This window comes from Mus caroli, unplaced genomic scaffold, assembly GCF_978045245.1.
Source record: "Mus caroli unplaced genomic scaffold, Mus_caroli_1 scaffold_15, whole genome shotgun sequence".
NCBI lineage: Eukaryota > Metazoa > Chordata > Mammalia > Rodentia > Muridae > Mus > Mus caroli.
Window position 1 is genome coordinate 42,527,245 of NW_028227270.1, and position 14,512 is coordinate 42,541,756.

The following is a 14,512-nucleotide window of genomic DNA, read 5'->3' on the forward strand; positions in this document are numbered from 1 at the left end:
AATCCAGACTGACCAAGGGAATACTGATGTCTTGGTGATGTCCAGTGTGACAACAACAAAGGGAAAGCAGTGTTGGGAGATACAGAATTGGACGGCTAAATTTGAACAGACCCTTTGAAAATTGAGACTTGCCCCACGCACTTGGACCTGTCCCTGACCTAAGGACTATCTTTTCAACATTTTCCTTCTTTAAAGAATGGGTGGGGGTGGAATTATTTGGAGCTGTTCTTTGCTGTGGATTAGTGTTGCTTCTCTGATTGGTCTGTAAGCTTAAGGCCCAAATTAGGAGAGACATGGTGATTATTTCCCAGGCGCTTGCAGCACTAGAACATGGTGCTTCCCCTGATATATGGTTATCTATGCTTAAGCAATAGGTCGCTGGCCACTCAGCTCTTGCACCCCACGAGGCTAGTCTCATTGCACGGGATAGAGTGAGTGTGCTTCAGCAGCCCGAGAGAGTTGCATGGCTAAGCACCGCAGTAGAAGGGCTCTGTGGCATATATGAGCCTATTCTAGGGAGACATGTCATCTTTCAAGAAGGTTGAGTGTCCAAGTGTCCTTCCCCCAGGAAAAACGACATGGGAGCGGACCAAGACCCCTTTGGGTGATGAGCCTGGGAGGAGGTTTTGTGTAAAGCCCCTATTTTACACACTGGAGATTTGACCTCTATCTCCACTCTCATTAATATGGGTGGCCTATTGCTCTTATATAAAAGAAAAGGGGGAGATGTAAGGAGCCACCTTCACATTCGCCATTACAAGATGGCGCTGATGGCACTGACACCCGTGTTCTAAGTAGTAAACAAGCAAGCTGCACATGTGCCGGGGTAGCTTTCCACGCCATGTGCTCTGCCTTTCCCGTGACGACAACTCCGGCTGATGGGCTGCAGCCAATCAGGGAGCGACACGTCCGAGGCGGAGGACAGTCCTCCATAAAAGGGACGGGTTTTCGCCATTCAGGGGATCTCTCTCTCTCTCTCTGGCTCTCTCTCTGGCTCTCTTCTCCACTGGCTCCTGATGGGGTAAGCAATAAAGCTTGTGCTGCAGAAGATTCCGGTTGCCCTGAGCGTGTTCTTACCAGGGGAACAAAAGCGCGGGCAATATTTCATAAATGTGAAAAAAGGCATAATGTTTTTAATATACCAAGACTTTAACTAAGACTCAAACTATTTTATAGAGAAAAATGGGGGTGGGGGAAGACGTGCAATAAAATGTCAATAAGTAGAGATGCAATTGAAAAATTAGCAAAGAAATTACTTAACTTATCTATGAAAGAAATAAAAATTTAAATTGTCATGAAATCCTATAATAAATAGCTTAATAATACTTAAAAAAATACTCATTCTTAATAATGAGTAATTTGCAATACAGTCAAAGTCTAGTGACAAGGAATACTTTCACTGGAGATTTTCTCCCCCCTCCCCCTAAAAAAAGAGAAAAAAGAAAAAAGAAAACGATTCTCATCAAATCAAGAATCCCTAAAATCGGCAGAGAAGCTCAAGGAGCAGCTCTGTTGTGACAGAGGCCAAGCAGCGAGGCCCCACTCCTGAGAGGACAGTAACTACCCCTGTGGCTCATCACCATGCCTTCCAACCTGGCCAAGAAGAAGGCAGCCAAAAAAAACTAGGAGGCTGCCAAAGCCCGACATGAAGGGACATGAAGAAAATGGAGATGCTGTCACAGAATCTCAGGTGGTAGAGGAGAAAATCGAGGAGGCCAATGGCAGAGAGACTACAGGGGATGCAGAAGTGGATTTGCTGACCAAGGAGCTGGAGGACTTTGAGATGAAGAAAACTGCTGCTCGAGCTGTCACCAGTGTCCTGGCTTCTCACCCCAACAGTATGTCAGTCCATATTATCAACCTCTCCCTTACCTTTCATAGTCAAGAGCTGCTCAGCGACACCAAACTGGAATTAAACTCAGGCCAGCACTATGGCCTCATTGGCTTAAATGGAATTGGAAACGCAAGGTGCCCATCCCAGAGCACATCGACATCTATCATCTGACTCGCAAGATGCCTCCTAGCGAAAGAACACCCTTGCAGTGTGTGATGGAGGTGGACACAGAGTGGGCTATGCTGGAGAGAGAGGGTGAGCAGTTAGCACATGAGGATGCAGAGTGTGAGAAGTTCATGGAACTCTACTATCGCCTGGAAGAGCTGGATGCTAACAAAGCTGAGATGAGGGCCTAAAGGATCTTACATGGATTGGGTTTCACACCTGCTATGCAGCACAAGAAGCTAAAAGACTTCAGTGGTGGCTGGCAGATGAGAGTTGCTCTTGCTAGAGCCCTCTTTATTCGGCCCCATGCTGCTTCTGGACAAGCCTACCAACCACCTGGACCTGGATGCTTGTGTGTGTGGCTGGAAGAGGAATTTAAGACTTTCAAGCACATCCTGGTCTTGTGTCCCATTCCCAGGATGTCCTGGATGGGGTCTGTACCAATATCATCCACATGCACAACAAGAAACTCAAGAATTAACACAGGTAATTATGATCAGTATGTGAAGACACGGCTGGAGTTGAAAGAGAACCAGATGAAGAGGTTTCACTGGGAGCAGAACTAGATCGCACACATGAAGAACTACATTGTTGTCATTTTATTTCCCACCGTGTGGTAAAGATCCCACAGCCTGTCATTATGGTGCAGAACGTGAGCTTCAAATATAAGAAAGACGGACATTGCTTCTACAATGATCTAGAATTTGGCGTTGACCTTGACACATGAGTGGCTCTGGTAGGACCTAACAGAGCAGGGAAGTTCACTCTGCTGAAGCTGCTAACCAAAGAGCTTCTACCTACAGATGGAATGATCCGGAAGCATTCTCACGCTAAGACAGGGCGTTACCATCAGCACTTACAGGAACAGCTGGACCTTGACATTTCACCATTGGAATACATGATAAAGTGCTATTCAGAGATCAAGGAGAAGGAGATGAGGAAGATCATTGGGAGATATAGCCTCACTGAGAAACAGCAGGTAAGCCCAATATGGAACCTGTCGGATGGGCAGAAGTGCCGAGAGTGCCTGACCTGGCTGGCCTAGCAGAACCCTCACATGCTTTTCCTGGACAAGCCTACCAATCACCTGGACATCGAGACCATTGATGCTCTGGCAGTTGCCATCAATGAGTTTGAGGGTGGCATGGTACTAGTCAGCCATGACTTCAGACTCATCCAGCAAGTTGCACAGGAGATTTGGGTCTGTGAGAAACAGATAATCACCAAGTGGCCTGGAGACATTCTAGCCTACAAGGAGCACATCAAGTCCAAGCTGGTAGATGAGGAGCCCCAGCTCACCAAGAGGACCCACGTGTGAGCCCTCAGCCAGGCTTGGATCAGGAATGCCATCTGGAGACTGCCAGCTGATGCCTGACCAGCCATTCAGGGCAGGACCCTAGGGCTGCACTCCTGCACTGCTGCAATACTGCCCTCAACCTCTCCCCTCAGCCTGCCTTTTCTGCATCATATATCCAGCTGGACAGGACCTGTTTCCCACCCTCCTTCCATTTGGGTCTGTCTGTCTGAACTTGTCTGGCTGTTCTCCCCAGACCCTTGCTGGTTACCTTGCCCTGAAAGGTGCAGTCAAGGGTACCTGGGTTAACCCAAGGGCCCAAGCCCTGGTCTGGCCCTGGAAGGATTCAAGAGCCTCATTTTATGGGTTTCAGTGATGTTGGAGAAATATTACCAGTCCATCACCCCCATTTCTTATTGCTTCTGGTTTGGGGCTCTGGGCCAGGGCCTAGTCCTAGTCAGTATTTTAATAATTATTTAACAGTGTGTCATCTACTAAGTGTCCAATAAAGAAAGAGGAAGACCCCCTCAAAAAAATCCCTAAAATCTTACAAACATAAGATAAAGTTAATTTACTATAACTTCTCTCAATTTCTTTGTACAAAATAAATATTTAGTTATTGCTATACCATTTTCTAATATTTCAAATAATTTGTTTGGTTTTTCAAAAACTCATTTATAAATAATTCTGTATTTGATGACAATTGATAGCAGATTATGGTATCAAAATAACCATTTCACACAGTGAAGTCTTGTGATGTCCAAAGTTCACACCCAGACCTAGACCTTGGGGATACTGATTTTGTGACACAGTCCCAGGCATGGCTAAAACATACAAAAGTGACTCAAAAACAAACAAACAAACAAACAAAGAAACAAACAAGGGAAACAATAGGATCTGTGACTGCCACATACAAAAAGTTTCAAACATACCCACAAGGAAGTAAGGATGGGAAGGAGATATTGCTTCTGATCAAGAATTCTGAAAAGTCAACCTTGGAGAACAGAAATGCTGACACCTCTAGGCATTAATCTCTAATATTCATAATTATGGCTTCCCAAGCAGTCCTGGGCACTGAGGCTGGAGTTTGTGCATCCAACAATTCCATAAGTAGAACTAGTCACCAGGTACTTAGTAGGGAGAGCAGGAGATGGGCATCTTAGCACCATACTTTTATGTCCCACTAACACTGGTTTCAAACCTTTGTCTTACTCTCTTCAAAGATATTGTGAGTCCAATTTCTGTACTTCTGATTGTTGTCATATCTTTCTGTCATCCCCTATGACTATGAAATTACATATCAATAAAAATGAGTACAGACACAATATCTATGAGCAGAATAAATAAAGAATGGTTTTCTTATTTTTTATTTTTTATTTTTGCAAAAACCAGAAATTGCTACATGAGATAGAGGAAGGTGAGTGGACAATATAACATCTGATATGGCAGTAGGACAGTGGCAATAATAAAGTATAACTGGGTGTCTGTCAACCTAGATGTGGCTTATTTGTTCACACTTCAGACCAGTTTCATGAAAGGGAATAATAGAACTGTATTTTTCCATTTGGAGAGCTGTAAAAAGGAAATGGCATTTTTATTTGTTCTATGAATAGTTTTCTATTGGACCTTAGTTTCTTCTGAAGCTAGTTTTCACACACACACACACACACACACACACACAAAGATTCTGAGAATTTTAATAAATATTCTTTTGTAACACACTGTTCTTTTATCTGTATTTTCAGTTTTTTCTGATGTAGAGATAGGACTTGCAGCATCATTTGAGCATTTCCCTGAAATCCTAAATGCAAACAAAGAGTAAATACAGCTGCCAAGAATCGGTTAATATTCTACAAATGTGTCTACTACCCACTGTGCTTTGCTTGAATCGGGATCTTTGAGTCTCCATCTCTCCCAACATTGGCTAAGTGTGATTGTCTCTCACTAGTGCCTTTACAATGCTGATGCAATGGTGTGCATTCATTGCAGTGCCTTGCACACCACTGAAGTTCAACATCCCTTGAATGATTCCTGGCATGCTTACTCCTAGGTATGTGGTTTACTCATTTCCTAAAGAATGGACAACATAGGATTTTGACTCTTTTGATGACTGAAAGTATCATTATTTCAAAAATTTAATGTGCATGCAAGTACAAAACATTTTTCAGTAGTATGAGTGAAAACATAAATAATATTATTATCTGTGCTTTTAAAAATATGTATATGTTTTTGCAAAGTCTGGCTGGTATTTAATTTTATTATAATTATTGTGAAGAGGAAATTTAATTCTGAATCTACATAAAATGATGAAGTAATTCCAAACAGCAGTTGTATCCATATTCATTACTGGTTACCAAATGAGACTGATAATAAATGTACTAGGAGACTATCAGGAAGACACTGTTGATTTACTTTACATAAATAAACAAGCCACATAAAAGATGAAAGCACAATGCTTTCAGAATTGTAAGTGATTAAACATTAATGATGGCAAAGCTTAGTCAAACACTGAAAGTCTTAAAGTCTCCCACAGTACATCATGTTGTGTGTCAGCCGATAAAACAGAATGCCAATAACAGTTGGAGTCTTCTTGAAAAGACTTAAGCTTTGTCAATAGCTATAAATGTGCATGTGCCAATATCTAAAACCCTATCAATCTCTGCACAGTGTTTGTAAAAGCTTGATCAGACTAACTGTACTAAGAACATTCTAATGCTAGTTGGCACTGAAAATAAACAAGCCAGAAAGTAGACTATATTTGCTTATTTGTTCCTTAGTGTACAAGAATTTGAGTATCAACATCCTCAGATATCTATTTTCTACGTTAAAGAAGTTAGAAAGGTATGAATAAATAAAATCTTTGTTTTCAGTTACTATATTTATTTGTCTAGAGATCCAGCTGAATACCTGTACTTAAACACCTATTTTTCTAGCTAATATCAATCATGAACCAATGTAAGAATGCACTGAGCTTGACTTGTTAGACCAGGCCTGCCATTTACTCAGCTGAAAAACAAATCACTTCCTCCTTAACCAGTATAGAACAACTACACTTGCTTTAAAATAGAATAGAACATTTTAGTTACTTTTGAAGACTCAAAGAGGCAATAAGTCAACTACGGCATACATTTGAGATTATTGAAGAGTTACATATAAAACCCTAAGAAGATTACAGACAAGAAATGCAAATAAGGGTGACGCTGACTATGTGCTGCTGAAAGTATAATGACTAACAACCGACCCCCAAACTGATTTGAGAAATTGGCTATAGTTTTCAGGGGAGATGCATTAAAAGGTGGCTTAGGATGAGAAATAGCAAGAGAGATTTCTTTGACCTGGCTGGCTGATAACAAGATATATAACTGCAAGTAAAGGGAATCCTTCAGACAGTGGAAAAGAAGCGGACATTCAAGGACAAATCAGGGCAAAATATTTTAAGGGAACATAAGCTCCTAATTGGGTGTGCAGTTGCCACATAAAGTACTAGATTTGAAACCCACTTGTGAAGAAAAGGGGAGGGAAGGAGAGAGAGAGAGAGAGAGAGAGAGAGAGAGAGAGAGAGAGAGAGAGAGAAGATCTGACACCATGACAGAAGAAGCAGTGTTGTCTTTCTTACTAAAGAGAAAACTGAAACACATAAGAATTAACTAGATCCATCATGGGCTTAATAACTTAGGGTCTAGCCAAGTTTATCCTGATCCTGGAGGCAACCAGAGACTTCAGCTGTCATATTGCAAACAATATGAAACATGATACCCATTAAGTAATAAAAATACAAGGAGATTCACGAAATTGCAGTACATTAAAAGTTAGAATATCACTTTAGGTTGAGCACATCTAAAAGCAATTTCATAAGAGATGTTTGAGTATTTTTTGCTTTGTTTCCATGTTTCATTTTTTGTTATTCTATATCTTAATTTAAAAACAAAACTAAAAGATTTTAAACTCCTAAAAAATGTATTTAACTTCAAACGAATTTCGAGCTCTTCCTGTAAGAACTTACAACTCACCCAAGAACTCCATCCTGCTTCTTCCTTCACTCAGGACATCGTTCCTTACTCTGCCAAAAGGATTTTGCTTCATTATTCTCACAAACACAGTGATGACATTCCAGTGAAATGCCTTGCTAGTTTGTTTCCAGTGTACACTGCAGGAGAAACATCACTCCCCAAAACATCCACAGTGGAGGTTATCTTCTGTCTTGCATTAAAAGTTTATAATGACCACTAAAGAATATTATTTAATTTCATTCTTTTCATTAAAAACTAAAACTGCTTGGATACTTTTAAAGGGTCACCTTCTAAGATAACATGGTTATCTTATGGTACTTTCCAGTTACATCATAAAAATACATTTTGAGACAAAACTGTAAATATCAAAAATCTAACCACCATTAAAAATATCTAAGATGAAATTACTAAGGATAAATTAATTTACAAAGAATATAATTTGAATTTTTTTGGTTGATAATCCTACAACAATGTGATAAACCATGAAAACAAAAAAAATTATATCTTCCTTAAAATGATGTTTTTCACAGCAAATAGTCAAATTCATGATCCTGCTTTTAAAAGAAACTCTGCCATCATAAAAACAAGGTCTATGTGAGTGTTTCTTACTCTCCTTTTAGATCACAAAAGAACTGAGCCAGAGGTGAAACTATGGGCCTTCAAGACAACATGTACAATTAATTTACATAGATAGAGGGATTTCTACCTTTTTAGTAGAAAGGAAATAGTTTATTTATTAGTACATAAAATTGTAGTTACATTCTTTACAAGGTTAATGATAAGAAAGGATGAAATATGAGCACTCTTTTTTTTTTTAAGGTTTTTTTTTTCACTGTTTTTTTTTTTATTACATATTTTCCTCAATTACATTTCCAATGCTATCCCAAAAGTCCCCCATACCGCCCCCCACTTCCCTACCCTCCCATTCCCATTCTTTTGGCCCTGGCATTCCCCTATATTGGGGCATATAAAGTTTGCAAGTCCAATGGGCCTCTCTTTCCAGTGATGGCACTCTTATCTTCTGTGGATACCTCACAACTAAAAATATACAATTACAAAGGCTTTTTAATTCACCAAGGGAGAGAAGAACAACAAAACAAAGATATATGAACAAGGACACTCTGAGATTCTCAAGAGCATGGACCATTTTCTTTATTGCAATATTCCTTGGCCAACAATTCCTGCCACATGCCACATAGAAGAAAAACAAATATCAAAGCAAAGGTTTGGCTAAGCCACCATCTAACTGTCTTCCTTGTGGGATTTATAATACCCTGAGGTACATGATGCAGTTTCTTGCATCCTTAGCCCTGACGCTGAGAGGGCCTGAGTAGGCTTTGTATTGCTCCTGTTGGTGGACCTCAAGCCTGTGGCTATCATACCATGATCTCCTTTGTTTTAAGACAAAATGCTACAGCTTAAGTATTGCTTTGAGGGAAATAATATCTTTGACACTGAATTTAAAATAACAAGCTGCCTAAAGGCAAACTTCCCTTTCCCTTATCACACTGTGAATATCTGTTTCATGCTTAGCTCTTTTTCAGAGAGCATTCCATCTCGAGACACTAGGGACAAAGATGAGACCTGAATGACTGAAGAACCTGTGAGGAGAAGAAGGTGTGGGAATGACCTCTTAACCACTGAAAGAAATTAGGCTAAATGAACAGTTGTTAGACATAAGCAATGTTGGCAATGAACAAAATAGCAGTTTTACATTAAAAATGCCATCTCCATTCCACCTGTGTGTGTATTTAAAGAAAGTCACTCTTACAGAAAAGCGAATTTGTTTTTTTTTTTTTTTTTAAGACATGATTTTTGGACATAGTGGAAGATATAATTGCATTAGACTGAAATGTTTTAAAAAACAACGATTTTACTTACCATTACAGGCTTTGGTGTTGGATATGTTTAAAAAGAAGTTCCAGAAGTGATATGTGTGTGTGTATGTGTGTGTGTGTGTGTGTCTGTGTCTGTGTTTCTGTGTGATATGGTATTATATCTCAATGTATTCTGTCATAAGTCTCCCATTGGAATTGGAGAAATGTGTACAGAGGATCTTTAATTCTGTAGCAAAATGGGAAAGTAATGGTTGTGAAAACAGTTCTGATGTTGCACCACCAACCTGGTACCAAACTTATAATGTATTTTCTAATAAATATTATATATGATAATATATGACAACAGCTATAGGGTTGCTTTGCATAAGTCCCAAGAGGTATAATTTTTGTTTACCAATTAGACTACCTATACTGAATCTTATAGATCATATAACCTTCAATAAATCATAGCATGAAATAAAAGGAAAAGGAAAATGCAAGCTTGAAATATGCTTTTGTATGATCGTCTATCCCTATAAGCCAAAGTTTTGTTGCATTAAATGTGGTCTTAAAAGCCACATTCACAACAGTTCACAAAACACAGTCAATCAGCTATCCAGCTCTGTCTTGTGGCATAATGCTTTATTGTGCTCTTTAACTGGGCATGATTTTTAAAATTTTAAAGCATGTAAAACAAAATGAAGATGAATATGTAACAGAGACCATACAGAATCCACCAAACCTAAAATATTGATTATCTGGACAATTTCAGAAATGCCCTGCCAATTCTGGGTTTGCATTCTCGGGGGGCTGATGGCTGCCTGATTATGCAAGTCTGGATTAGAATGGGAAGCCACCTGATGACACCAGGCACAGCATCCTCCTGATGCCACCATTTTTATATAGAAAACACGCAATATTTCACCCAGAATAAAACTAGTTGCCCACATTTCTAGTGAATTTAAATCACATTATCTGTGTTTTATTCCCACATCAAAAGTGACGAAGGAAGAAGGAGTGTGCATGACAACCGCGTACATGGCAAGTCACGTAGAGTTGTTGAAGGAGCATGGATACAAAAATGAGATTTATAAAAAGATGAAAAATTCTTATACCCAACTGTAATATTACTTCCTCTATGTCTTCAGACAGAGCCACATCTCTCCATATGGTTCTAGCGCATATGTTCATATAACATATTTTTAAAAATTAAAATATGGAAACTTTATGTATTTGTTTATAAAAATTATTTAATATGCTCATTTGTTTTAGAATTAATCACATATAGCACAGAATTTATGATAAATTAATATAGCTTTATTACTATAATCCACATTAAATTAGACACACAGAAATCAAGGTATCATAATAGGCAACCAAAAAATTAGTTGGAAATGAGTAATGAGTTCTTCATTATAAGGTAGAGATTTACTCCAAAATGGCATTTTGCAATGAGTCATCAAATATTTTTAACAAAATACTTTTCTTTTTTTTAAAGACAAAGTCTGTTTATATTGCATTATCAAATGTCTTGTATTTTTCAATATAGAATGATTAATTAGCATCCTACATCTAAATATAATATTAAAAGGAATGTAGAAATAAAAATATCACAAAAGGAAATATAATTAGAAAATGTTTTTATGAACAAAATTAAGCATTTTTTTTCTTAAATTGCATCAAAACTGTTACCAGAATTAAGAGAAACAGATTACACTTTAATAAACTGAAATAATTCAGCAAGAAACGTTTTTACTTAAGACTTTATTAATAAATACACTATTTTGATACGAGCCATAACTGAACTTGAGGTTTCCTTTGATATCTTGGATAACTTAAGATATCCAACACTTAGAACAAACACATAGGCAATTTTAGCTTTTTAGGTGTGTGCACTGCTGTTTTACTTGGAAGATGTGTTTGTAGGTTTCTTAGTTTAAATCTTTTGTAATATCCCCCACCATATAAGGTCAACCCATAAATAATCGCAAAAATGAACTAAAAATAAAGATCCGTGTTTCAAAAGGATGTGGATAAATGTAAACGCACAAGATCTTTTTCTTCCCCATCTTAAGGCAAATGTCCATCTTCTGTGGGTCAAACAGCCCAAAGCAGTCTCTTTTAAACCATCTATTCTCATAAACAACAAGCCTTTGACATCTGTGACACAGGAGACATGCAGAAGTCATTAAGGGCATCCCGAGGGGATTCCAACAGTTGCTTCACTTTAGGGTGGGTGTGAGAAGGCTTAAAATTAAATTACTCTGAAATAAAGTTAGAGCGCTAAGCAATTTCCTGCTGTCTGACTCAGTAGGGTTTCCCGTGAGAAAAGAAAGTAGGCGAAAAGCTCAGACAGACAGACAAACATATTTACCCCTAGGTGGAAGGTACAAATTAAATTAGCCTGCTACAAAAGGGAGATGTTTTCTCCTTCTGTTCAGATGTCATGGTACTGAGGAAACATAGATTGGGGCCAAAAAAAAAAAATTGCACAAATGCATTCATTTGATCTACCATTCATACTGATCCAAGGTCTAAACAGAACACATAAAAGAACAGCACTGTGGAAGGACTTCCTCTCCCTAGTTACCAAGTTGAGAGTTGCAAGGGAACATGGGAGCAGGGGGTGGGGATCTTTCTAGAATGTTTCAGCGTTGAGGAACTGTCAGAGGATGTTACGGAGTTAATGACTGAATCTGAAATCACATCAGTATAATTCAATTCCATATTTCATAGAGAAAGCTGCTTTTTGTGCACAGTATGGTGTGTGTAAAGGTACGTTGTGAACTTTCTTTCTCTGTAGCTGGAAACCAATATAGGCACTTCCAAAGAGTCAAGTATCTATTATAGTGCCTCATTAATATGCATGTTTTTGGCACTCGGTTTGGTTCAGCTGGTATGCTTTCCAGTATCTCATTCTTTATTTATATGAGACTGGGAGGTGTGACCTATGGAGCCAGTTGGCTGTCATGAATTGGAATATTCATTAAGCCTCATGAATTATGCATTAGACTGCTTATAATACTGAGATCCACATTTGATCTAGCCAGAACTCTCAACGGCTTCCCATTTGATGGAATGATCCACATTTTGGTCAAACTATACATGTGCTCCATATACTGCAGAAGGAGTGAGTGTACATTTGGTATCCTGAAAGGCCCGGAGATTTTGCACCTCACATCTGACTAAGTGAGTTTCGTATTTTTGCATATAGAAAGGGCACAGTAGACATGGTTCTCCTCAAATAAACTAGATTACAGTAGCATTCTTCTCCAGTTTGGATACTACTTTCATCCATTACTGCCCTTGCCTATAAAAGTCAGCAATGACTGGTAAGCAGCCAGAATAAAAAACGACATATAGCTATCTCCTGGTGATCCACATATAAAAGCAACACTGAGTACAAAGAACATGGAAAGGGCTCTTAAGAACACAGCTTCTCTTATGAAAAACAAGGAAACACTTTTATGATAACCTTATTTGTTTTGTTGCTTAGCATTGGAAATTATGTCCATCCTACATAAAACCTAATTTTCATATGTTGCTGACGATCTAAAATCTTATAAAGAAAAAAAGTGGTTAAATATTAAATATTTTTATTTTCAAGTATGTGTATCAATATTAAATTTATATTATATTTAAACCCATACCTTTTAGAACAGGAAAAAGGGGACTGAGATGAATCACTAGATACTATGATTTCTTACATACTTCAACAAATTCAAGAGCTAAGTGCATGCCATTTTCACATTGTTAGTATATGCTGTTCAACTCTGTTCTCCCAATCTAATCTTAATAAAATTAGTTTTGTATAGTCTCAGTCTTTTTTCATCTTCTACATTGGAATGTGTCTATTATTTTTCCCCGATGTAGGCCTGCCTTAGACAACACTCTTACTCATGAAGGTAATTATTACCACAATTAAAGCCTGAAACAGAGTTTGAATGTGGTGAATTCCCTTTGCTCTATTCTGGAAAAGTGGCCTAAAGAATCTATAGCCTGCTCTGTAAACGGTCATGGGTGAGTCTTGGGTAAAATGGCATTGTTTACAGATTTTTTTAGTGAAGAGATTAGCTGTCATTTATTTTCACATACCTAACTGAGGAGCCTTGTGGTTCCCAGCAAGAGTGTGTTCTGCTCTCTTTCTCAGCCTGTCACATCCCTGTCAGTTTCAATAAAATTACTTACCTGAATTATGCAAATGAAGCTTTGTTATGTTCAGACCCCAGCATTGTTCATCTCCACTACAGCTGAAAATTCTAGCAGACCTCTTGCTTACACTGTCTGATTCCAGGACTTCTTAGGTCAAGACCTTTGAACCTCAGAGCTTGACTTATGCCACAACCATTTGACAAATCGCCCAGACCCTCACAAAAGCTGGTTGAGCCCCAGAGTGGCTGCTCTCTCTATACACCACTGTTTCTCTGTTTTGACATTTCCTTCTCACTTTTCCTCTCAGTAATTAGACAAAGGGAGAAAAAGACATTTGTGTTTAAAGAATGCTTTCATTTAGGACTGTGATAAATGGCTCCCCTCCCCAAGAAGCTGCAAGCCCACTGTAGGACAGAGGGTTCCTTCACAAGGGCCTGGAAGGGGAAGGCCTCCCACCAAAGCCTTCCAAGACTTTAGCTTTGCCTCTAAAGAGCCCACAGAGAGGGTCTACTGATTTGCTCTATTCTCAGTATTACCAAACAATTGGAAAAACATAGCATGGATTTCCACATTAAAACTATCTTGGTTCTAAAAACAAAACTATTGAGTTTGTAATCTAAATAATTCTAGCAAAGCTGGATGTTGAAAAATGGTACTATGATTTTTAAAGTAATTTCCCTATCATTAAATACCGTTCTGTTCCAATAATAAATTACAGATTGAACTATAACCCATTCTTTGATGTCTCATCTAACATCTTGAGAAAGTAAGCATTAACATGACTATCAGAGAAGGGGTAAGTTTGAAATTTTTTCAGAGAAGCTTCAGCATATTGTTTTAGAATAAAATGCGAGCTTACCTTGTTGCCAAAGGAAAGCCTGTGATGATGGAGGAAACTGTTAAAAGAGTAGAATTTACATCAGCTGTGTTTTCATATGCTTCTATTAGAGTGGTGAGTTAATGTTTCTTGGTCCATGGAGGGAGGAAGATTGCCAAACATGATAACAAATTGAAACTGCATGTGAACCCATAGACTCCAGTTTGGTTGAGGAATTAGTGTGTTGCCATTCAAGTTATGGTTAATCTGTTGCTTGCACTCAAACTCTGATGCCTTAATCAGAGTAGCATTTCCCAAAGCAGGCAAATTACTTTAAGACGTCACATTTTAATTACTAGACCATAGAATAGATGGGATGTGGTTTTATTCACAAATTAAAGAATAAAATACAGGAAATGTGAC

The 14,512-nt window shown here is 38.4% G+C and overlaps 1 pseudogene; it reads left to right on the forward strand.

Moving 5' to 3' along the window:
• Positions 1-1,543: 1,543 nt before the first annotated feature.
• Positions 1,544-3,317, forward strand: LOC110307711 (ATP-binding cassette sub-family F member 2 pseudogene; annotated as a pseudogene).
• Positions 3,318-14,512: the final 11,195 nt, after the last annotated feature.